The sequence below is a fragment of the Oncorhynchus clarkii genome, chromosome 19, assembly GCF_045791955.1.
Source record: "Oncorhynchus clarkii lewisi isolate Uvic-CL-2024 chromosome 19, UVic_Ocla_1.0, whole genome shotgun sequence".
Taxonomy (NCBI): Eukaryota; Metazoa; Chordata; class Actinopteri; order Salmoniformes; family Salmonidae; genus Oncorhynchus; species Oncorhynchus clarkii.
The window spans coordinates 18,564,975-18,587,770 of NC_092165.1; positions in this window are offsets into that span (position 1 = coordinate 18,564,975).

Here is a 22,796-nt window from a genome sequence, read left to right on the forward strand (position 1 = left end):
TGTATGTATGTATATACAGTTGAAGTCGGAAATGTACATACTGTACATACTGTACATACACCTTAGCCAAATACATTTAAACTCAGTTTTTCACCATTTCTGACATTTAATCCTAGTAAAAATCCCCTCACTTAGGTCAGCTGGATCATCACTTTATTTTAAGAATGTGAAATGTCAGAGTAATAGTAAAGATAATTATTTATTTCAGCTTGTATTTCTTCCATCATATTCCCAGTGGGTCAGAAGTTTACATACACTGAATTAGTATTTGGTAGCATTGCCTTGAAATTGTTTAACATGGGTCAAACGTTTTGGGTAGCCTTCCACAGCCTTCCCACAATAAGTTTGGTGAATTTTGGCCTATTCCTCCTGACAGAGCTGGTGTAACTGAGTCAGGTTTGTAGGCCTCCCTGCTCGCACACTCTTTTTCAGTTCTGCCACAAATTTGCTATAGGATTGAGGTCAGGGCTTTGTGATGGCCACTCCAATACCTTGACTTGTCCTTAAGCCATTTTGCCACAACTTTGGAAGTATGTCCATTTGGAAGTCCCATTTGCGACCAAGCTTTAACTTCCTGACTGATGTCTTGAGATGTTGCTTCAATATATCCACACAATTCCCCTTTCTGATGATGACATCCATTTTGTGAAGTGCACCAGTCCCTCCTGCAGAAAAGCACCCCCACAACATGATGCTGCCACCCCCGTGCTTCACAGTTGGGGTGGTGTTCTTTGGCTTGCAAGCCTCCCCAATTTTCCTCCAAACATAACGATGGTCATTATGGCCAAACAGTTTCATTAGACCAGAGGACATTTCTCCAAAAAGTATGATCTTTGTCCCCATGTGCAGTTCCAAACCCTAGTCTGGCTTTTTTATAGCGGTTTTGGAGCAGTGGCTTCTTCCTTGCTGAGCGGCCTTTCAGGTTATGTCGATATAGGACTCCTTTTACTGTGTATATAGATACTTTTGTACCTGTTTCCTCCAGTATCTTCACAAGGTCCTTTGCTGTTGTTCTGAGATTGATTTGCACTTTTCACACCATAGTATGTTCATCTCTAGGAGACAGAACGTGTCTCCTTCCTGAGCGGAATGACGACTGCGTGGTCCTATGGTGTTTGTACTTGCGTACTATTGTTTGTACGTGGTACCTTCAGGCATTTGGAAATTGCCCCCATGGATGAACCAGATTTGTGGAGGTCTACCCATTTTTTCTGAGGTCTTGGCTAATTTCTTTTGATTTTCCCATTATGTTAAGCAAAGAGGCACTGAGTTTGAAGGTAGGCCTTGAAATACATCCACAGGTACACCTCCAATTAACTCAAATGATGTCAAATAGCCTATCAGAAGCTTCTGTAGCCATGACATCATTTTCTGGAATTTTCCAAGTTGTTTAAAGGCACAGTCAACTTAGTGTATGTAAACTTCTTGTAATTGGAATTGTGATACAGTGAAATAATCAGTATGTAAACTATTGTTGGAAAAAATACTTGTGTCATGCACACAGTAGATATCCTAACGGACTTGGCAAAACAATAGTTTGTTAACAAGAAATTTGTGGAGTGGTTGAAAAACGAGTTTTAATGACTCCAACCTAAGTGTATGTAAACTTCAGACTTCAACTGTATGTTTTTTTGGCAGAAATGCCTTCTCAAAAATGTGAACTTCCGTGTGCCTGAATAACAAACTTGTATGCCATCTGTAAATACGAATAAAATTGTTAAATTACGAACCTTGTTGGTTAAGCCACAGAAAAAGTGAGCAACCTTCCCACTAGCCATGATTGGCTAAGATAATGAGTGGGCTGGACATGCCAAGAGATGAGCTCGGATTGGTATGCCATAAAGAAGTGTTCTGTCTATTTGAGCTCGTCAGTCTGTGTTAATTTTGGATTAATTTCAAGCTAAAGTGTACTGTTAGCTAGCTACCTAACGTTAGCTAGCTGGCTCCCTAGCTAACGTTATTATTCGTATCCCAGAGCCGTATTCATGCAGGGTAGTAACGACATGATATGGCACTGTGTTCATTGTTTTTTAACTAGCTAATGCTAGCTGGCTGGCTCATTAGCTAACGTTATGTGACGTCTGTGAACTGTGTTTACCTTGCTAGGTTCATTGTTTACCTTGCTAGCTAGCTATATGTCTTAAGCTAAGTGTACTGTTAGCTAGCATGCTAAAGTTAGCTAGCTGGCTCCCTAGCTGATTTGTGTAATCACCAGAGCTGTTTGCTTGATACTTCCGGCGCCGACAGAGATGGCCGCCTCGCTTCGCGTTCCTAGGAAACTATGCAGTATTTCATTTTTTTTATGTGTTATTTCTTACATTGTTACCCCAGGAAATCTTAAGTTTTATTACATACAGTCGGGTGGAACTAATGGATATTAGAGCAACGTCAACTCACCAACATTACGACCATGAATACAACTTTCCCGAAGCGGGTCCTCTGTTTGGCCCACCACCCAGGACAATGGATCGGATCCCAGCCGGCAACCCAAAACAACGATGCCGCAGAAGGGGCAGACGGAGCGGTCTACTGGTCAGGCTCCGTAGACGGGCACATCGCGCACCGCTCCTGAGCATACTACTCGCCAATTCTGTATACCTCTGGCCCTTCTTTGGACACTGTGTTAACTAACCTCCAGACGAGCTTCAATGCCATACAACTCTTAAATGCAAGTAAAACTAAATGCATGCTTTTCAACCGATCCCTCTCCACACCTGCTCGCCTGTCCAGCATCACTACTCTGGACGGCACTGACTTAGAATACGTGGACAACTACAAATACCTAGGTGTCTGGTTAGACTGTAAACTCTCCTTCCAGACTCACTTGATAGCTACCTACACAAATAGCTAGCTAGAACAAAGTGTTAATAAGATAAATTCATTTAAAAAGATTAAAAGCAATACAAATAAGTTCTCCAGTAGGAATCTACTGAGGGAGCTAAGAGCTGTGTGGTCAGTCATTTCCCAGCAACTTCAGTAAAAAGGCAGATCCCCAGGAGGACTTAACATCCAAAATTAAATCTAGAATTGGCTTCCTATATCACAACAAAGCATCCTTCACTCATGCTGCCAAACATACCCTCGTAAAACTGACCATCCTACCGATCCTCGACTTCGGTGATGTCATCTATAAAATAGCCTCCAACACTCTAGTCAACAAAGTGGATGCAGTCTATGACAGTGCTATCCGTTTTTGTCACCAAAGCCCCATACACTACCCACCATTGCGACCTGTTCAATTCTATCGATGATAGATTGACTAGACTCATAGTACAGAATGAATGACTGACTGTCCAGTTCACCATCCGTTCACCCTCTCACCTCCTACCTGTATTGGAGCAGCAGCAGTTTATGGGTGACGACAAACCGGGCCTTTTTGTTTTTCCTGATCCTGGACCTCTGTCAGGCCTACAGGGAAAAGAAGACTTAAATTACTTGAGAAATAAATGGGTCGTGGTAGCCTCCAAATGAATGTAGAAGTGTTTAGAAACATATTCCATTCTTATTTACACTTAAAGTGACTCCAAAATCACACAATACATGATTTACCATTCATTTTAATGGGGACAAAATGCAACCAAATCAAACAGCATAAGCACTCAACAAGTTGCCATGATTACTGTATACGTTGTAACCTTTGTATGCTTGCAATGCGCAATGATGGAAAAGTACTGGTTAAATGGAGATGTACTGCCTTAGTTCTCAGGCTGAGAGTTTTCTGCAACTGCAGACAGTCACACAGCCTCAAGGCCGAGATAGTAGGGTGAGAAACCAGAGTCTAGACATGTTTTTCTCATCTTCGATACTTTGTATCCGATCCAATGAAACAATGTTGAGATACGATTGACGGTAGGTTGTATAAAGAGTGTGGTCTCCTGTTTCGCCACACAGATCTTTTCTATAGACTACTGTGACTACTGTGAATCTCTGTCTGTAATTGCATTTTATTACTAAAAAGGTTTTACACCAAGGTTCCTGTGTCTGTGTCATCTATCTGGAAGACTGATTGTTAAAGGAAACTTACATCACCCCATGCAAAGGACCAGCCAACATTTGGCGAGCTCGCCAGGAGTGAGTGACCACCGTGTCTGGATGATCTTCATACCACTGTGCAGCGCATCTAATTATAAGGTAAGCAGACGCCTGTTAAACGCCTGAAGTCTGAAATGAGACAAAGCACCGTGTGGTTGATGACTCATTCCAATATGTAAGTGGCACCTCCCTCGTGGGATTGGTAATTACAGGAACAGTCGATACCTACAATTATGTACACGCCCATATAGGATGTATATGTTATAAATGACACAGAACCCCAGGTGTAATAGTTAGACATTCTTGAGGGTCTAATGGAACCTGGTGTGAGGAACTTGGTTGTAGATTAGGATGAACCAAGTCAGTACTGAGGTACTGGGTGACAAGTGATTGAAAAAGTGTTATATGCGCATGGCGTTCTTACCTGAGGGAAGACACTGGATTTATGTATGGTGTTCATACCTGAGGGAAGACACTGGTTTTATGTATGGTGTTCTTACCTGAGGGAAGACACTGGTTTTATGTACGGTGTTCTTACCTGAGGGAAGACACTGGTTTTATGTATGGTGTTCTTACCTGAGGGAAGACACTGGTTTTATGTATGGTGTTCTTACCTGAGGGAAGACACTGGATTTATGTATGGTGTTCTTACCTGAGGGATGACACTGGTTTTATGTATGGTGTTCTTACCTGAGGGAAGACACTGGTTTTATGTATGGTGTTCTTACCTGAGGGAAGACACTGGTTTTATGTACGGTGTTCTTACCTGAGGGATGACACTGGTTTTATGTACGGTGTTCTTACCTGAGGGAAGACACTGGTTTTATGTATGGTGTTCTTACCTGAGGAATGACACTGGTTTTATGTACGGTGTTCTTACCTGAGGGAAGACACTGGTTTTATGTATGGTGTTCTTACCTGAGGAATGACACTGGTTTTATGTACGGTGTTCTTACCTGAGGGAAGACACTGGTTTTATGTATGGTGTTCTTACCTGAGGGAAGACACTGGATTTATGTATGGTGTTCATACCTGAGGGAAGACACTGGATTTATGTATGGTGTTCATACCTGAGGGAAGACACTGGATTTATGTATGGTGTTCATACCTGAGGGAAGACACTGGATTTATGTATGGTTGTCACGACTTCCGCCGAGGTCGGTCCCTCTCTTTGTACGGGCGGCATTCGGCGTTCGACGTCACCGGTCTTCTAGCCATCGCTGATCCATCTTTCATTTTCCATTGGTTTTGTCTTTATTTTCTACACACTAGGTTTTCATTATCCAATTACATGTTCATGTATTTAACCCTCTGTTTCCCCCATGTTTGTTGTGTGTGATTATTTCTATGTTCAGTTCGGTTATGATGACTGACAGGTTTTTCGACTGGCTGCTGTGTTCACCCGTGCGTAATATTTACCGTTGGTTTTGGTCAAGTGTATTTGTTTACCTTGTGCCTTTATTTTTTGATTAAAGTACGTCACGCACCTATTTTGCTCTCCTGTGCCTGACTTCATGCACCAGCTACTCTCACCTTCTGACAATGGCGTTCTTACCTGAGGGAAGGCATTGCTTTGTTTTGATATATGTATAATTGGTGGAATTATAGATTTGGTGAGGGACAATTGTTGTATGATTTGAGTGTATTTGATAACAGTGAATGGATATACAGTTGAAGTCTGAAGTTTACATACACTTAGGTTGGAGTAATTAAAAAACTTGTTTTTCAACCACTCCTAAGACAGGGAATATTTACAGGACAAATATCCCTACTTGAAAACCGACCTGGACTGGGTGTTTTGCAAATGGAATAGATGGACAAACAAAGAAGAAAAGTACAGATATCTGGTCACAGGAACATTTGATAAGACTAAGTGTGATGTGATAAGTGACATAGTCAAGGGAAGGCAAACCAGTAAGAAGAAGAGTAATAAGGTTACCACACTGTCAGCCACTACATTGGGACTAATTCGGACTCAGGGACAGACGTTTTATGCTCAAAGTCAGTTGAAACAGTTGAGGAGTCAATGGGTGGCGGAATGAGGGAAAAAGAGAGACCCAGGATGTGGGCCCCTTCACCCTACAGCTCCCCCACCTTATGAAGATAAAGAAGGAGCTGTGGAAGTGAGAGAAGGTTTATACCCTTCAATAGCTACTGGTACAAAGGTAATTATTAAGGGAAAACTAATGAAAGAAGATGAAAAAGGAGAAGAGTCTACAAAATGAAAAAAAGAGAATAGAACGAGATGGAATAAAAAGATTCAGTAATTGGCGAATTGTGGAATTTGGGTCCCCAGGGTCCTCGTCAACCCCTCTAGGAAACCCAGGCAAAGACAAAGACAGGAAGACACAAGGCCAGCAGTTCAGATAAGGGCAGTAGTGGACCCTGGGATCCGGAGAAGGACTGGGAAACAGGCAGTAAGAAAAAGATCTCATAAAAACCAGTGAGAACTGCCAGACATAATATGTCATATTATGATGGAAGAACAAAGTTTGGAATGAATAAAAGAATACTGGGTTTTCGAAGAACAATGGAAAGACTTAAGGCGTAAAGTCTGCGAACACCGAAAACAACTGAGGGAACTACAGGATGACAATTCTGAGGAAAACAGGAGACAATATGACAAACTGAGTGGTGAGCCTGACATGGTGACGATGAACACTCCTGCTCCTACATCGCCCCCAAGTGGACCTGCGCCTTAACCACAGCCCATAGTGCCTTATGTACAATTTCCCCCTCAGACCTATGGGAACCCACAACCATGGGGCCCACCATCACCCAGAATGCCACCTATGCAATGCTGGGGGTGTGGACAATTTGGACACATGAGGAACCAATGACCACAAAATCCTCAATATCAAGGATGGGCTACAACACCTGGAGGGAACCGAAGAGGGAGAGGAAATTTCAGAGGAAGATACCAATAACAAGGTGGATATCAGCAGCAACCCCAAGCCTATGGAGGACCTTCCCATCAGGCACAAGGAGGTTACCAGCCTGGTCCTGGACACCAAGGAGGACGTGGATTAATTAGTCCACAGAGAGAGGGAAGAGGATGTGTCTGGCCACAAGGAAATCAGAACACCAACAGTTCCTTTTTTTTTCTAACGATCAGCAATGAAGAGGCCCAGATCATTTCCTCCAGTGTCCACAGTACATATTCGATGATGGGAAAAAGGACCCAATAATCAAACTTCGGGTACATGGAAGAACTATCCCATTCTTAATTGACATTGGAGCCCACTGTTTTTGCTTAGGTGCACCAGCCTGACCTCTCTGACACTGCCCTGACTGATGCTGACTTGGAGCTTTTCATTGACGGTTCTGCATATATAGATCAAACTACAGGGGAGAAACATGCAGGGTTTGGTATTGTGACAATTGATAGAACCACTCACATACAACAACCATTACCATATACTTTCTCAGCTTAACAGGGTGAACTTTTGGCAGTACTCCCTGTAAGATGGGAGAAGGGAAAAGGGCTTCAATTTTCTCTGATTCTGCAATAGGGGTTTGCCTCTCCTGGTGGGGTGTGTGGAGGAGTAGGGGGTTTTCACAATGCTTGTGGAAGTCCTATTTGTAATTGAACTCTGGTTTTAGATATCTTGGATGCTATGATGCTGCCCTCTGCTTTGGCTATTGTGAAGGTTGCTGCTCACACTGGGGGGAAAGATTTTGCGAGTATGGTTAACGCCATGGCAGACGAGGCTGCTATATTGGCTGCCTCAAAGTGTCATAGCCACTCTATGTTCTTCTCTGCTACTGTTGGGAAAGACACTGATGATTTGGCATCTAAACAGGCTTTGGATGGTGGTTCTCATTTGGTATGGCAACAGCGGGGTTGTAAGTTTGACCCCGTTTCTAAAATTTGAAGACTGGTAGACCGTGTTTGCCAGCTTGTCTTATCGCCTCTGTTTGCCAAGTGGCCCATGGTATGGCCCATATGTCAAGGGGGGATATGAAAGAGGCAATTTCTTTGGATTGGTCCAAATATGACTCATTGGATTGTCCAAATATGACTCAGCATGTGAAACACTTTCTGTTTTGATGTGCTACGTGCATGCAATTTAACATTGCCAAAGGAACACCTCTGGGTGGTCATTTCCCTATGCCAAGAGGACCAAACTGTTTAGTCCTTATTGACAGGTTCACCAGGTGGGTGGAGGCATTTCCCACCACACACGGTGATGCTAAGACAGTAGCAAAGCTACTAGTGAGGGAGATAATACCTAGATTTGGTGTCCCTGAGGTTTTATCTGCAGACAATGGTACCCACTTCAGTGGTGATTTAGTGAAGCAGGTAGCCATAGTGATGGGAGTGGACCAGAAGTTTGCGTCCATCTACCACCCCCAGAGTAATGGGGTTACCGAGAGAGCTAACCAATCCAATAAACAAGGGTTAGCTAAGGCATGCCACTCCACCAATAAATCTTGTGTGGATTGTTTACCACTGGTGTTAATGAACATGTGCAGTAGTGTTAATTAAGGCCTGGGGTGTACACAACATGAAATGTTGACAAGAATGCCATGGTTACTGTATATATGTGATAACCTTTGTATGCTTGCAATGTGGAATGATGGAAAAGTACTGGGTAAATGGAGATGCACTGCTTTAGTTCTCAGGCTGAGAGTTGTCTGCACCTGCTTACAGTCACACAGCCTCAAGGCCGAGATTGTCATGTACTGTCATGTTGTCTTGTCTCTGTCCTTTCCCTACCTTTTCTCCCCCGCTTTCCCCCAGCTGTCCCTTGTCTCCTCTAACTACCCATTCACCCCGTTCCCCACCTGTTCCCTTTTTCCCTCTGATTAGGTCCCTATATCTCTCTCTGTTTCTGCTCCTGTCCTTGTCGGATTCTTGTTTGTTTGTGTCATTCATGCCTGAACCAGACTGTCGTCATGTTTGCTGTAACCTTGTCCTGTCCTGTCGGAATCTGCCGGTCCATCTGAGCCTACCTATGTTTGGTAATTAAAGAAGCTCTGTTTAAGTTGATTCGCTTTTGGGTCCTCATTCACGCACCGTAACAGAAGAATCCGACCAAGAATGGACCCAGCGACTTCGGATCCTCTCCACTCAGCCGTCGAGATCCAGGGAGCGATGCTAGGCAGACACAAGCAGGAATTGTCTGCTGCTCGACATGCCGTTGAGACCCTGGCCACCCAAGTCTCCAACCTCACAGAACAGGTTCACCATCTCCGCCTCGATCCACCGGCCACTTCCAGGGCTTTCGAATCTCCGGAGCCCAGAATCAATAACCCGCCGTGTTACTCTGGGGAGCCCACTGAATGCCGCTCGTTCCTCACCCAGTGTGATATTGTGTTTTCTCTCCAGCCCAACACTTACTCCAGGAGCACTGCTCGTGTCGCCTACGTCATATCTCTCCTTATTGGACGGGCTCGTGAGTGGGGCACGGCAATCTGGGAGGCAAGGGCTGAGTGTACTAACCAGTATCAAGACTTTAAGGAGGAGATGATACGGGTTTTTGATCGATCTGTTTTTGGGGAGGAGGCTTCCAGGGCCCTGTCTTCCCTATGTCAAGGCAATCGATCCATAACAGACTACTCTATTGAGTTTCGCACTCTTGCTGTCTCCAGTGGCTGGAACGAGCCGGCCTTGCTCGCTCGTCTTCTGGAGGGTTTCCGCGCAGAGGTAAAGGATGAGATTCTCTCCCGGGAGGTTCCTTCCAGCGTGGATTCCTTGATTGAACTCGCTATTCGCATTGAGCGACGGGTTGATCTTCGTCACCGAGCTCGTGGAAAGGAGCTCGCGCTCTCCGTCGCCTCCCTCTCCGCATCACTACCATCTTCCTCTGCCGGCTCGGGTGCTGAGTCCATGCAGCTGGGAGGTATCCGCATCTCGACTGAGGAGAGGGAACGGAGAATCACCAACCGCCTCTGTCTCTATTGCGGTTCCGCTGGTCATTTTGTCACTTCATGTCCAGTAAAAGGCCAGAGCTCGTCAGTAAGCGGAGGGCTACTGGTGAGCGCTACTACTCCTGTCTCTCCTTCAAGATCCTGCACTACCTTGTCGGTCCATCTACGCTGGACCGGTTCGTCAGCTTCCTGCAGTGCCTTAATAGACTCTGGGGCGGAGGGCTGTTTTATGGACGAGACCTGGGCTCGGGAACATGACATTCCTCTCAGACAGTTAAAGGAGCCCACGGCCTTGTTCGCCCTGGATGGTAGTCCTCTCCCCAGGATTCAGCGTGAGACGCTACCTTTAACCCTCACTGTTTCTGGTAATCATAGTGAAACCATTTCTTTTTTAATTTTTCGTTCACCTTTTACACCTGTTGTTTTGGGCCATCCCTGGCTAGTTTGTCATAATCCTTCCATTAATTGGTCTAGTAATTCTATCCTCTCCTGGAACGTCTCTTGTCATGTGAAATGTTTAATGTCTGCTATCCCTCCTGTTTCCTCTGTCTCTTCTTCACAGGAGGAGCCTGGTGATTTGACAGGGGTGCCGGAGGAATATCACGATCTGCGCACGGTGTTCAGTCGGTCCAGGGCCACCTCTCTTCCTCCACACCGGTCGTATGATTGTAGTATTGATCTCCTTCCGGGAACCACCCCCCCCCGGGGTAGACTATACTCTCTGTCGGCTCCCGAACGTAAGGCTCTCGAAGATTATTTGTCTGTAGCTCTTGACGCCGGTACCATAGTCCCCTCCTCCTCTCCCGCCGGAGCGGGGTTTTTTTTTGTCAAGAAGAAGGACGGGTCTCTGCGCCCCTGCATAGATTATCGAGGGCTGAATGACATAACAGTGAAGAATCGTTATCCGCTTCCTCTTATGTCTTCAGCCTTCGAGATCCTGCAGGGAGCCAGGTTTTTCACTAAGTTGGACCTTCGTAACGCTTACCATCTCGTGCGCATCAGGGAGGGGGACGAGTGGAAGACGGCGTTTAACACTCCGTTAGGGCACTTTGAATACCGGGTTCTTCCTTTCGGCCTCGCTAACGCTCCAGCTGTCTTTCAGGCATTAGTCAATGATGTCCTGAGAGACATGCTGAACATCTTTGTGTTCGTTTACCTTGACGATATCCTGATTTTTTCACCGTCACTCCAGATTCATGTTCAGCACGTTCGACGTGTCCTCCAGCGCCTTTTAGAGAATTGTCTTTTTGTGAAGGCTGAGAAGTGCACTTTTCATGCCTCCTCCGTCACATTTCTCGGTTCTGTTATTTCCGCTGAAGGCATTAAGATGGATCCCGCTAAGGTCCAAGCTGTCATTGATTGGCCCGTCCCTAAGTCACGCGTCGAGCTGCAGCGCTTTCTCGGCTTCGCGAACTTCTATCGTCGTTTCATCCGTAATTTCGGTCAGGTGGCAGCTCCTCTCACAGCCCTTACTTCTGTCAAGACGTGCTTTAAGTGGTCCGTTTCCGCCCAGGGAGCTTTTGATCTCCTCAAGAATCGTTTTACATCCGCTCCTATCCTTGTTACACCTGACGTCTCTAGACAGTTCGTTGTCGAGGTTGACGCGTCAGAGGTGGGAGTGGGAGCCATCCTTTCTCAGCGCTCCCTCTCTGACGACAAGGTCCACCCATGCGCGTATTTTTCTCATCGCCTGTCGCCGTCGGAACGTAACTATGATGTGGGTAACCGCGAACTGCTCGCCATCCGGTTAGCCCTAGGCGAATGGCGACAGTGGTTGGAGGGGGCGACCGTTCCTTTTGTCGTTTGGACTGACCATAGGAACCTTGAGTACATCCGTTCTGCCAAACGACTTAATGCGCGTCAGGCGCGTTGGGCGCTGTTTTTCGCTCGTTTCGAGTTCGTGATTTCTTATCGTCCGGGCTCTAAGAACACCAAGCCTGATGCTTTGTCTCGTCTCTTCAGTTCTTCAGTAGCCTCCACTGACCCCGAGGGGATTCTCCCTGAGGGGCGTGTTGTCGGGTTGACTGTCTGGGGAATTGAGAGGCAGGTAAAGCAAGCACTCACTCAAACTCCGTCGCCGCGCGCTTGTCCTAGGAACCTTCTTTTCGTTCCCGTTCCTACTCGTCTGGCCGTTCTTCAGTGGGCTCACTCTGCCAAGTTAGCCGGCCACCCTGGCGTTCGGGGTACGCTTGCTTCCATTCGCCAGCGTTTCTGGTGGCCCACCCGGGAGCATGACACGCGTCGTTTCGTGGCTGCTTGTTCGGTCTGCGCGCAGACTAAGTCCGGTAACTCTCCTCCTGCCGGCCGTCTCAGGCCGCTTCCTATTCCCTCTCGACCGTGGTCTCACATCGCCTTAGATTTTGTCACCGGACTGCCTTCGTCAGCGGGGAAGACTGTTATTCTTACGGTTGTCGATAGGTTCTCTAAGGCGGCTCATTTCATTCCCCTTGCTAAGCTTCCTTCTGCTAAAGAGACGGCACAAATCATCATCGAGAATGTTTTCAGAATTCATGGCCTTCCGTCAGACGTCGTTTCGGACAGAGGTCCGCAATTCACGTCTCAATTTTGGAGGGAGTTTTGCCGTTTGATTGGGGCTTCCGTCAGTCTCTCTTCCGGCTTTCACCCCCAGTCTAACGGTCAAGCAGAACGGGCCAATCAGACTATTGGTCGCATCTTACGCAGTCTTTCTTTTCGCAACCCTGCGTCTTGGTCAGAACAGCTCCCCTGGGCAGAATACGCCCACAACTCGCTTCCTTCGTCTGCGACCGGGCTATCTCCTTTTCAGAGTAGCCTCGGGTACCAGCCTCCGTTGTTCTCATCTCAGTTCGCCGAGTCCAGCGTCCCCTCCGCTCAGGCTTTTGTCCAACGTTGCGAGCGCACCTGGAAGAGGGTCAGGTCTGCACTTTGCCGTTATAGGGCGCAGACTGTGAGAGCTGCTAATAAGCGTAGAACTAAGAGCCCTAGATATTGTCGCGGTCAGAGAGTTTGGCTCTCCACTCAGAACCTTCCCCTTAAGACGGCTTCTCGCAAGTTGACCCCGCGGTTCATTGGTCCATTCCGTATCTCTCAGGTCATTAATCCTGTCGCAGTGCGACTTCTTCTTCCGCGATATCTTCGTCGCGTCCACCCGGTCTTCCATGTCTCCTGTGTTAAGCCCGTTCTTCGCGCCCCCGCTCGTCTTCCCCCCCCCCCCCCCCCATCCTTGTCGAGGGCGCACCTATCTACAGGGTCCGTAAAATCTTGGACATGCGTCCTCGGGGCCGTGGTCATCAGTACCTAGTTGACTGGGAGGGGTACGGTCCTGAGGAGAGGAGTTGGGTTCCCTCTCGGGACGTGCTGGACCGTGCGCTGATTGATGATTTCCTCCGTTGCCGCCAGGTTTCCTCCTCGAGTGCGCCAGGAGGCGCTCGGTGAGTGGGGGGGTACTGTCATGTACTGTCATGTTGTCTTGTCTCTGTCCTTTCCCTTCACCCTGTCTCCCTCTGCTGGTCGTGTTAGGTTACCTTTTCTCCCCCGCTTTCCCCCAGCTGTCCCTTGTCTCCTCTAACTACCCATTCACCCCGTTCCCCACCTGTTCCCTTTTTCCCTCTGATTAGGTCCCTATATCTCTCTCTGTTTCTGCTCCTGTCCTTGTCGGATTCTTGTTTGTTTGTGTCATTCATGCCTGAACCAGACTGTCGTCATGTTTGCTGTAACCTTGTCCTGTCCTGTCGGAATCTGCCGGTCCATCTGAGCCTACCTATGTTTGGTAATTAAAGAAGCTCTGTTTAAGTTGATTCGCTTTTGGGTCCTCATTCACGCACCGTAACAGAGATAGTAGAGTGAGAAACCACAGTCTATGCATGTTTTTCTCATCTTAGATACTTTGTATCTAATCCAATGCAACAATGATAAGATATGATTGACGGTAGGTTGTATAAAGAGTGTGGTCTCCTGTTTCGCCACACAGATCTTTACTATAGACTACTGAGGTACTCTGTATGTGAATCTCTGTCTCCAATTCCATTTTATTACTAACGAGTTTTACACCAAGGTTCCTGTGTCCGTGTCATCTATCTGTAAGACTGATTGTTAAAGGAAACTTACATCACCCCATGCAAAGGACCAGCCAACACAATAAACCAGGTTTATCTACGTATCTACGTGCTCTGTTGCACTTAAGATCTGTGTACCTGACTTTTTTAGAATGTATTATGATACAGGGGTTTCTCCATTGTGAAGAAAACGGAATGCTTATAAACATTATGTTGGCTACTACCACATCTGTCAGTATCAAAAAAAGAACAACAAATCATTATATTGGGTTGCTCTGTAAGAGCTGTTTATGACTAAACCCGGGTTAGGGTCAATTCTGCATTTGAAATGAGATGTGCCCAATACAAATTCAATCATTAAATTGGTATTAAAGAGGAATTTGCAGCTTTTATCAGAAGTGATGTGATGCATTGGTCTGTATTGTCCAGTCTGTATGTTGGTCTGATACAGGTCTTGTCTCTGATAACTCTTCTTCTTTCTCCTGATCCGAAAGTGTCCTCTAAGGTGGATGGCAATCAGGTCTGGGGATTCTGTGCTCTCTCTAAGCACGCATAATGATTAGCCTACTTTATACTAAATATCCAAAATAAGGATTCGTCATCCACACATTATTTGGCTCACAAGTATTTTGTAGCCTACGTTCTGGTGTTTGTAAAAATCTATGTTTTGAAAAGGACGTCAAATATTCATTATCAATATTAATTATGTTTGTGTTCAATAAACACCTCTGTGAAAAGTTTTGTTGTAGAGTTTGACTTTACTTTCACTTTCTGGTACCTTAACTTCTCTCTGCAGAGACGTGCGGGGAGGTCTGAAGCAAGCTAGGCACTTTCACTTTCTGGTCCCCATCTCTCTCTCTCTCTCACACATGTTATGTTAGGTATGGTTAGATAAGACAGATGGTTAGTTAAGGCAAAAACATCGTGTGGGTAGGGTGGTTGGGTAGATGTATAACATTAATGTCTAGCAACCCAAAGGTCGCAAGTTCAAATCTCATCACTGACAATGTTTACAGTTTAGCTAATTAGCAAATGTTCAACTACTTACTACTTTTAGCTAGTTTGAAACTACTTAGCATGTTAGCTAACCCTTCCCCTAACCTTAACCCTTTTAGCTAACCCTTCCGTTAACCCTAACAGTAACCCTTTTAGCTAACCTTTCCCCTAACCCTAACCTTAACCCTTTAAACTAACTCCTAAATTTAACCCTAACATTAACCCCATAATGCCATCATAGACCATGAGAAAAAAGCAGGTGGTCCTAAAAGGAACCTTGAGGAACACCAAAATGTACAGTTGATTCGTCAGAGACAAACTGATATCTTTCAGACAGATAAGATCTATACCAGGCCAGAACTTGTCCGTGCAGACCAATTTGGGTTTCCAATCTCTCCAAAAGAATGTGGTGATTGATGGTATCAAAAGCAGCACTTAGGTCTAGGAGCACGAGGACAGATGCAGAGCCTTGGTCTGACGCCATTAAAATGTGATTTACCACCTTCACGAGTGCAGTCTCAGTGCTATGATGGGGTCTAAAACCAGACTGAAGTATTTTGTATACATTGTTTGTCTTCAGGAAGGCAGTAAGCTGCTGAGCAGCAGCTTTAAAAATTTTTTTTAGAGGAATGGGAGATTCGATATAAGCTGATAGTTTTTTTATATTTTCTGGGTCAAGTTTTGGGCTTTTGCAAGAGAGGCTTTATTACTGCCACTTTTAGTGATTTGGTACACATCCAGTGGATAGGGAGGCATTTATTATGTTCAACAAAGGAGGACCAAGCACAGGAAGCAGCTCTTTCAGTAGTTTAGTTGGAATAGGGTCCAGTATGCAGCTTGAAGGTTTTAGAGTCCATGACTATTTTCATCAATGTGTCAAGAGATATAGTATTAAAAATCTTGAGTCTCTCCCTTGATCCTAGGTCCTGGCAGTATTGTGCAGACTTAGGACAACTGAGCTTTGGAGAAATACGCTGATTTAAAGAGGAGTCCATAATTTGGTTTCTAATGATCATGATCATTTTGTCAAAGAGGTTCATGAATTTATCACTGCTTAAGTGAAAGCCATCCTCTCTTGGGGAATGCTGCTTTTTAGTTAGCTTTGCGACAGCATAAAAAAAATGTATTCTCCTCAATTAAGTTGGAAAAATAGGATGATCGAGCAGCAGTGAGGGCTCTTCGATACTGCACGGTACCGTCTTTCCAAGCTAGTCGGAAGACTTCCAGTTTGGTGTAGCGCCATTTCCGTTCCAATTTTCTGGAAGCTTGCTTCAGGGCTCAGTTATTTTCTGTTTACCTGGAAGCTTGCTTCAGTGCTCGGGTATTTTCCTTATACCAGGGAGCTGTTTTTTTCTGACAAATATTTTTTGTTTTTATGGGTGCGAATACATCTAGGGTATTACGGAAGGTTAAATTTAGTTTCTCACTTAGGTGGTTAACCGATTTTTGTACTCTGACGTCCTTGTGTAGGTGGAGGGTGTCTGGAAGGGTATCTAGGAATCTTTGTGTTGTCTGAGAATTTATAGCACAGCTTTTGATGCTCCTTGGTTGGGGTCTGAGCAGATTATTTGTTGCGACTGCAAACGTAATAAAATGGTGGTCCGATAGTCCAGGATTATGAGGAAAAATATTAAGATCCACAATATTTATTTCACGGGACAAAACTAGGTCAAGAGTATGACTGTGGCAGTGAGTGGGTCCAGAGACATGTTGGACGAAACCCACTGAGTCGATGATGGCTCTGAAAGCCTTTTCCAGGTGAATATTAAAGTCACCAAAAATGTGAATATTATCTTCCATGACTACAAGGTCCGATAGGAATTACAGGGAGCTCAGTGAGGAATGCTGTATATGGCCCAGGAGGCCTGTAATCAGTAGCTATAAAAAGTGATTGAGTAGGCTGCATAGATTTCATGACTAGAAGCTCAAAAGACAAAAATGCTGTCATTTTTGGGGGGGGGGTAAATTGAAATTTGCGATCGTAAATATTAGCAACACTTCCGCCTTTGAGGGATGCGCGGGGGGGGGATATGGTCACTTGTGTAACCAGGAGGAGATGCCTCATTTAACACAGTAAATTCATCAGACATAAGCCATGATTAGTTCATTGACTATAACTGCCTTGGAAGTGAGTTATCTTACATTAAGTAGCCATATTTTGAGATGTGAGATATCACGATCTCTTTCAATAATAACAGGAATGGAGGAGGTCTTTATTCCAATGAGATTGCTAGAGGGAACACCGCCATGTTTAGTTTTGCCCAACCTAGATCGAGGCACAGACACGGTCTCAATGGGGATAGCTGAGCTGACTACATTTACTGTGCTAATGGCAGACTCCACTAAGCTGTCCCAAAAGTACTTAGAACCAAGACTATTTATGCACAATAAATACATTTGTGAAAAGTTATTGTTTTAGAGTTTCACTTTATGGGCTTTATGGGTACCTAGGGTTCATCTCTAGGAATTTACTTAATTTATTGGAATTGATTGGAGTGTCTCTAAATAGCAAAATGCCCAATACAGTACAACGCTTGTAGTGTGTGGAATTAGTAGCTAGGGTATCATATTATTATATTGCTCTATCATGAGGATGGTGTTCCCCAAATAAACATTTATGTGGGATTTCGTGCTGACAAATAATGCAGAACAGACAATTAGGCATACTCGGAACTGAGTACCGCGTCGAGGTTAGGACTCGTGTTACCCCAGACACTTGTTGATGACAGTTTTGATCTAATAACCTACCAATTATATTAGTGTTACCATTCATTTGAATGACTTTTAAAACCCTATTGTATAAACACAGTTCAAAATAAACTTGAGTTTTCAAAGAAATTAGGGTTGGACATGTGGTGGTTGCCCCTGTTGTTTTATTAGCAATTGTTACTAACAGTCATGTGACCTCTTCATCTCTTTCCCTTTCACGCTCAGGCAAACACACACGTACTGTACACACACACACACACACACACACACACACAGGTCAAGGTCTCGGCACGTATTTGTGCCACATTATCATGCCGATGCATTAAACTGTTGTGAATCACTCCCAATAACCAGGTTTTTATTGCTGCTCTGTTCCTGATGTAGGTTGTTGTTGGAGAGTTCTAACTCTATGACTGTTGTCTATCTGATGGCACTGGTACCAGGAGTCATGACAGTTCGCGTAAACCACCTGACAAATACGTTCATGCTGGCTATAATCCAGACAAGGGAACATTGGGTAAATGTGAATCAACTTTGAATTTGGGTCTCTAGGTACTTCCCTCTGGCTTCTGCAGCTTTTGGACCTCCCCTACAGAGATTGTATAAATACAGCTCAAGATGAAGGAGGGAGTTTTCTTCACAAAACCTCTGCAAAATGGCAACAGCAAATGTACAACGGCCAATGGTAAGGCTCTTAGGTGTTTTTTTCGATACCATATTGTAGTTTTCTTCATGCAATAGTACTTCCACAATATTGTATCATAGATGTTAAAGCTGTTAAAGCTGTAGTTGCTGGTAACATAGTATTGATTAGACTTATTTTTTAAGAGATACTGTATGTATTGGTCATCAATGTTGAAAATGTAAAGGGCATTTTTTGTGTGCCCAAAAGTAAAATGTGTGTGAGGGAGTCATATTTTATCATTGACATTGTTGTTTAGCATTGTATACACCATGTTCATCTGCACGACTGACTGTAACAGAAACTGAAAGCAGGCATAGTGCAGTGCATGAAATACACAAACCTGCGGCACACATTTGCAAAAGTGTTGTTTATTGATGTTGTGTGTCAGAAAATAATAAAGAGGATTGACAACCTTGACTTTCTTGATGATATAGCCTATATTTATGCCACATCTCTCTCCTCTCGCACACACTCTCTATCTTTCTCTACCTCCCTCCTCTCTCTTTCTCTCTCTCTGTCCCAGGCCTTACCTGTTAGACTCCGGCATTGCCTCAGTGGAGACCCTCCGATCCCTGTTCTGTACGATGCAACATTCCTGAACGCAACTCACGCCTCTCTGCTGGCTGTCAAAGACCCTGAATCGACCCGAGCCTCCCGTTTCACTGTCACCGTGCTCAACGGATCAGATGGCAAAATAGTCCCATTGGTCCTCAAGAGCACAGACACCATCGGCAAACTTCAGAAGAGTTTCCTACAGAAGCGGCCTGACCTGACGGGAAGCCTGAACCTCGCCTACAACGGCAAGCCCGTCCAGGGGCACCAAAGCCTGGGAGAGCTGGGGGTGAAGGATGGGGCTACTTTCATCACCTTTCAGAGGTGTCATGGAGGGTAGACGTGGAGCAATAGATGTGGAGGAGGGCTGTTTCCATTCGTCTATCCCATGGTATGAAATAATATACAAAAATATATTTTAATGAATTTGTGAAATGTAAAGAATATTGGCATTAGCCATATCAGGTCTTCTTTTTGCACAACATAGTAGATTCTTTATTGATTAGAATACAAACCAAAATGATGTTGTAGCCTACTGAGGGATAATTCACAGTGAATAATGTCAAACCATTTCTGTCCTTTCTTTATGTTAAAGTAACTGTCCAGTGTTTCCATACTTCTATGAAATATGACCCATCATTACTTACAATATGAGTGAAATAGTTTTCCTTCCAAAAAATAGTAATGAAGTATGTTAAAAAGCAGTTTTTCTGTGTTGGAATGGTGTGGGCGTACACCAACAACAGAATGGAGTTGGCGTACACTGATCATTAAAATAGTTAATGCGAGTAGATCCCTGATTGGCCAGCTCATCCTCCTCCTCCTCAAACCCGAGGTGGGGTTTTTAAAGGGTTTTTCTCTCCAATTTCTGCTTTGGCCACAAATACAAGTATAGGATAAAACAGAAACAAAAACATTATCTGAATATGAATTTTTAAATGTGTGATTTTCACTGGGCATTACCTTTAACTCCAGCAGGCACAGCCAGAAGAGGACCACCCCTCAGAGCCTGGTTCCGCTCTAGATTTCTTCCTGTCTCTCTATGGAGTTTTTCCTAGCCACCGTGCTTCTACATCTGCATTGCTTCCTGTTTGGGGTTTTAGGCTGGGTTTCTGTATAAGCACTTTGTGACATTGCGCTGATTTAAAAAGGGCTTTATAAATACATTTGATTGATTGACTGATTTAACTGTCCTGCTTTGCTCTTGCCTGGTACTAGCTAATGAAGTGAACTATAAGCCAATCAATGTGAGTTAGTTCACCCCGTTAAATGTACCGTTTGTTAGGTTTTATTGGTAATTTTTATATGCCATTGTTGTTAAAGAGTATGTTACTACTGTATCTGAAATAGCTTAGTACAAATGTCTTACTTTATTGTAACAGAAAATATTGTTGCACTTTAATGATGTTTTCAACGACAACCAAAAAGGCTATCCAATCAGAAGGATGACGAACAAAATAAATCATGTTTAAACATATTTGTATTTCATTTATGTGCATATATGGGCATTGTATTCACCCTTCATTAAATAAACACTTAAATATTTCAAGTATATGCCATCTGTGTTTGATGATATTTTCATGAGAATACATTGGCCAATAACTACCTTAGAAGATAAATTAACCACACTTGTTGCCACATCGACCTGAGCTAGCATAGGCATTGCACAAATCTAATGATCTGTTGATACTCACTCGTTTGGTTGTAACCTGTTCCAGTAGCAGTAGAAGGACAATCTATGTGGAAATAACCTGACAAAGAAGATGGCGCTGGCTATACTCCAGGAAATGGCTTGGCCAAAAGTACCAAAAAGAAAGTGTGGCGTGCCTTAATGGACATGTAGGGGATTCCCTTTGGCTTAGATTTCCCCCTGCAGATTACATGTAAACAATAAATCCTTATCTTCAAAAGGAACAGAACGAGAAACATATGTTTGAGAAGAGTAGTTTTCAGATACTGACTCCACCAGTAATAATGACAAATGTACTCCAATGGCCAAAGGTAAAGTTGGTGGGGTTTAACATTTGAGATGATATTGTCTGCAGTTTGCTCCATGCAGCACAGGCGAAGCCTACTTCTGCAACGCCTTTCATAGATTTTGAAACTGTAGCGGTTGCTACGTTAATGTGGATTTTCACACCATTGTTTGACAAATAATGCAGCACAGAGACATTTAAGCCTACTTAATATTGAGTCGCGGTTTCGACTAGTGTTACCCCAGACACTTCTCGATAACAGTTTTCATTGAATAGGAATACGCTTAGCAATTACATTAGTGTTGACTTTTAAAACACTAACGTATAGACATGGTTCAACCTAAACTTTCAAAGAAATAAGAGCTGGAAATGCAGTTGTTTCCACTGTTGTTTTGTTATTGTTACTGGAAGTCATGTGACCTCTTCATCACTTTCACTTTCTCAGGCACGCACACACACACACACACACACACACACACACACACACACACACACACACACACACACACACACACACACACACACACACACACACACACACACACACACACACACAGTCAAGGTCCTTGCATGTAGGTGCTTCACATTATCATACTGATGCATTGAACTGTTGCATATCACTCCCAATAATCCTTCTCAACAGTTCTGCATTATTTTGGAGGTTTGGATTTAATTTAATTTCCTAACTCACAACAACTTGGCAGTAATGTTTCTCTTGATGATCTGTTCCTGGTTCAGGTTGTTGCCAGACCGTTACTAATTTATGGTTGTTGCCTATCTGATGGGACTAATTCCAGGACTCCGGACAGTCCTTGTGGAAACCACCTAACAAATGGGATCATGCTGGCTACATTCTAGGTAGGGGAATAGGGCAAAACAGGCAAAAAACATTGAAAATTGGGACCCAGAGTCTTCCTCTGGCTTCAGAAACTTTTGGACCTCCCTCAGAGATTCACAGTATAAGTAACAGCCACACACAAGCACAGTCACACACACTCAAAGGTTTAGGAGTACAAACCCACAGCAAAATGGCAAGCTGCAATCGTTAATGGTAAATCATTTTTTTAATACACTATTATCTGTAGTTTTCTACATGCACCAGTACTTCCACAATGTAATGCCACAGATTTTGAAGCTGTCATGGTTGATAACTTGGTATTGTTGACGTGTTTTGGACATCAATTATAACAAAAAAAATTGTGCCTAAAATACATTTGCAAAAGTAAAATGTGTGGAGGGAGTATCTTTTATCATTCACAGTTATTTAGTACGGCATCAACTCCATTGATAAATTACTGACTTCAACAGAAAATTGAACTAAAGTGCATTAGAAGAAACAAACAAATCTTCAGCACATTCCATTTTTTATCTCACACATTTTTTTTTAACATAGCAAAAGATATGTTTAATGATGCAGTGTTTCCCAAAAGGGACGATGAGGGTTAACTGACTTGATAAAGCATCTCTCTCTCGCACACTCTCTCTCTCTCTCTCTCTCTCCCTCCATTCCTCATTCCTGTCCCTCTCTTTATTTATTTCTGTCCCAGGCCTTCCCTTTTAGACTCCATGATTGTCCCAGAGAAGACCCTTCGATCCCGGTTGACATCTAGTGGAAGACCTAGGAAGTGTAACTTCATCCATATCCCACTGTGAATTCAATAGGGCTTGGTTTGAAAATCGACCAACCTCAGATTTCTCACTTCCTGTTTGGATTTCTTTTCAGGTTTTTGCCTGCCATATGAGTTCTGCTATACTCACAGACATCATTCAAACAGTTTTAGAAACTTCAGAGTGATTTCTATCCAATACTAATAATAATATGCATATATTAGCAACTGGGACTGAGGAGCAGGCCTTTTGCTCTGGGCACCTTTCATCCAAGCTACTCAATACTGCCCCTGCAGCCATAAGAAGGTAACACAATGTCCAAAGAAGGGA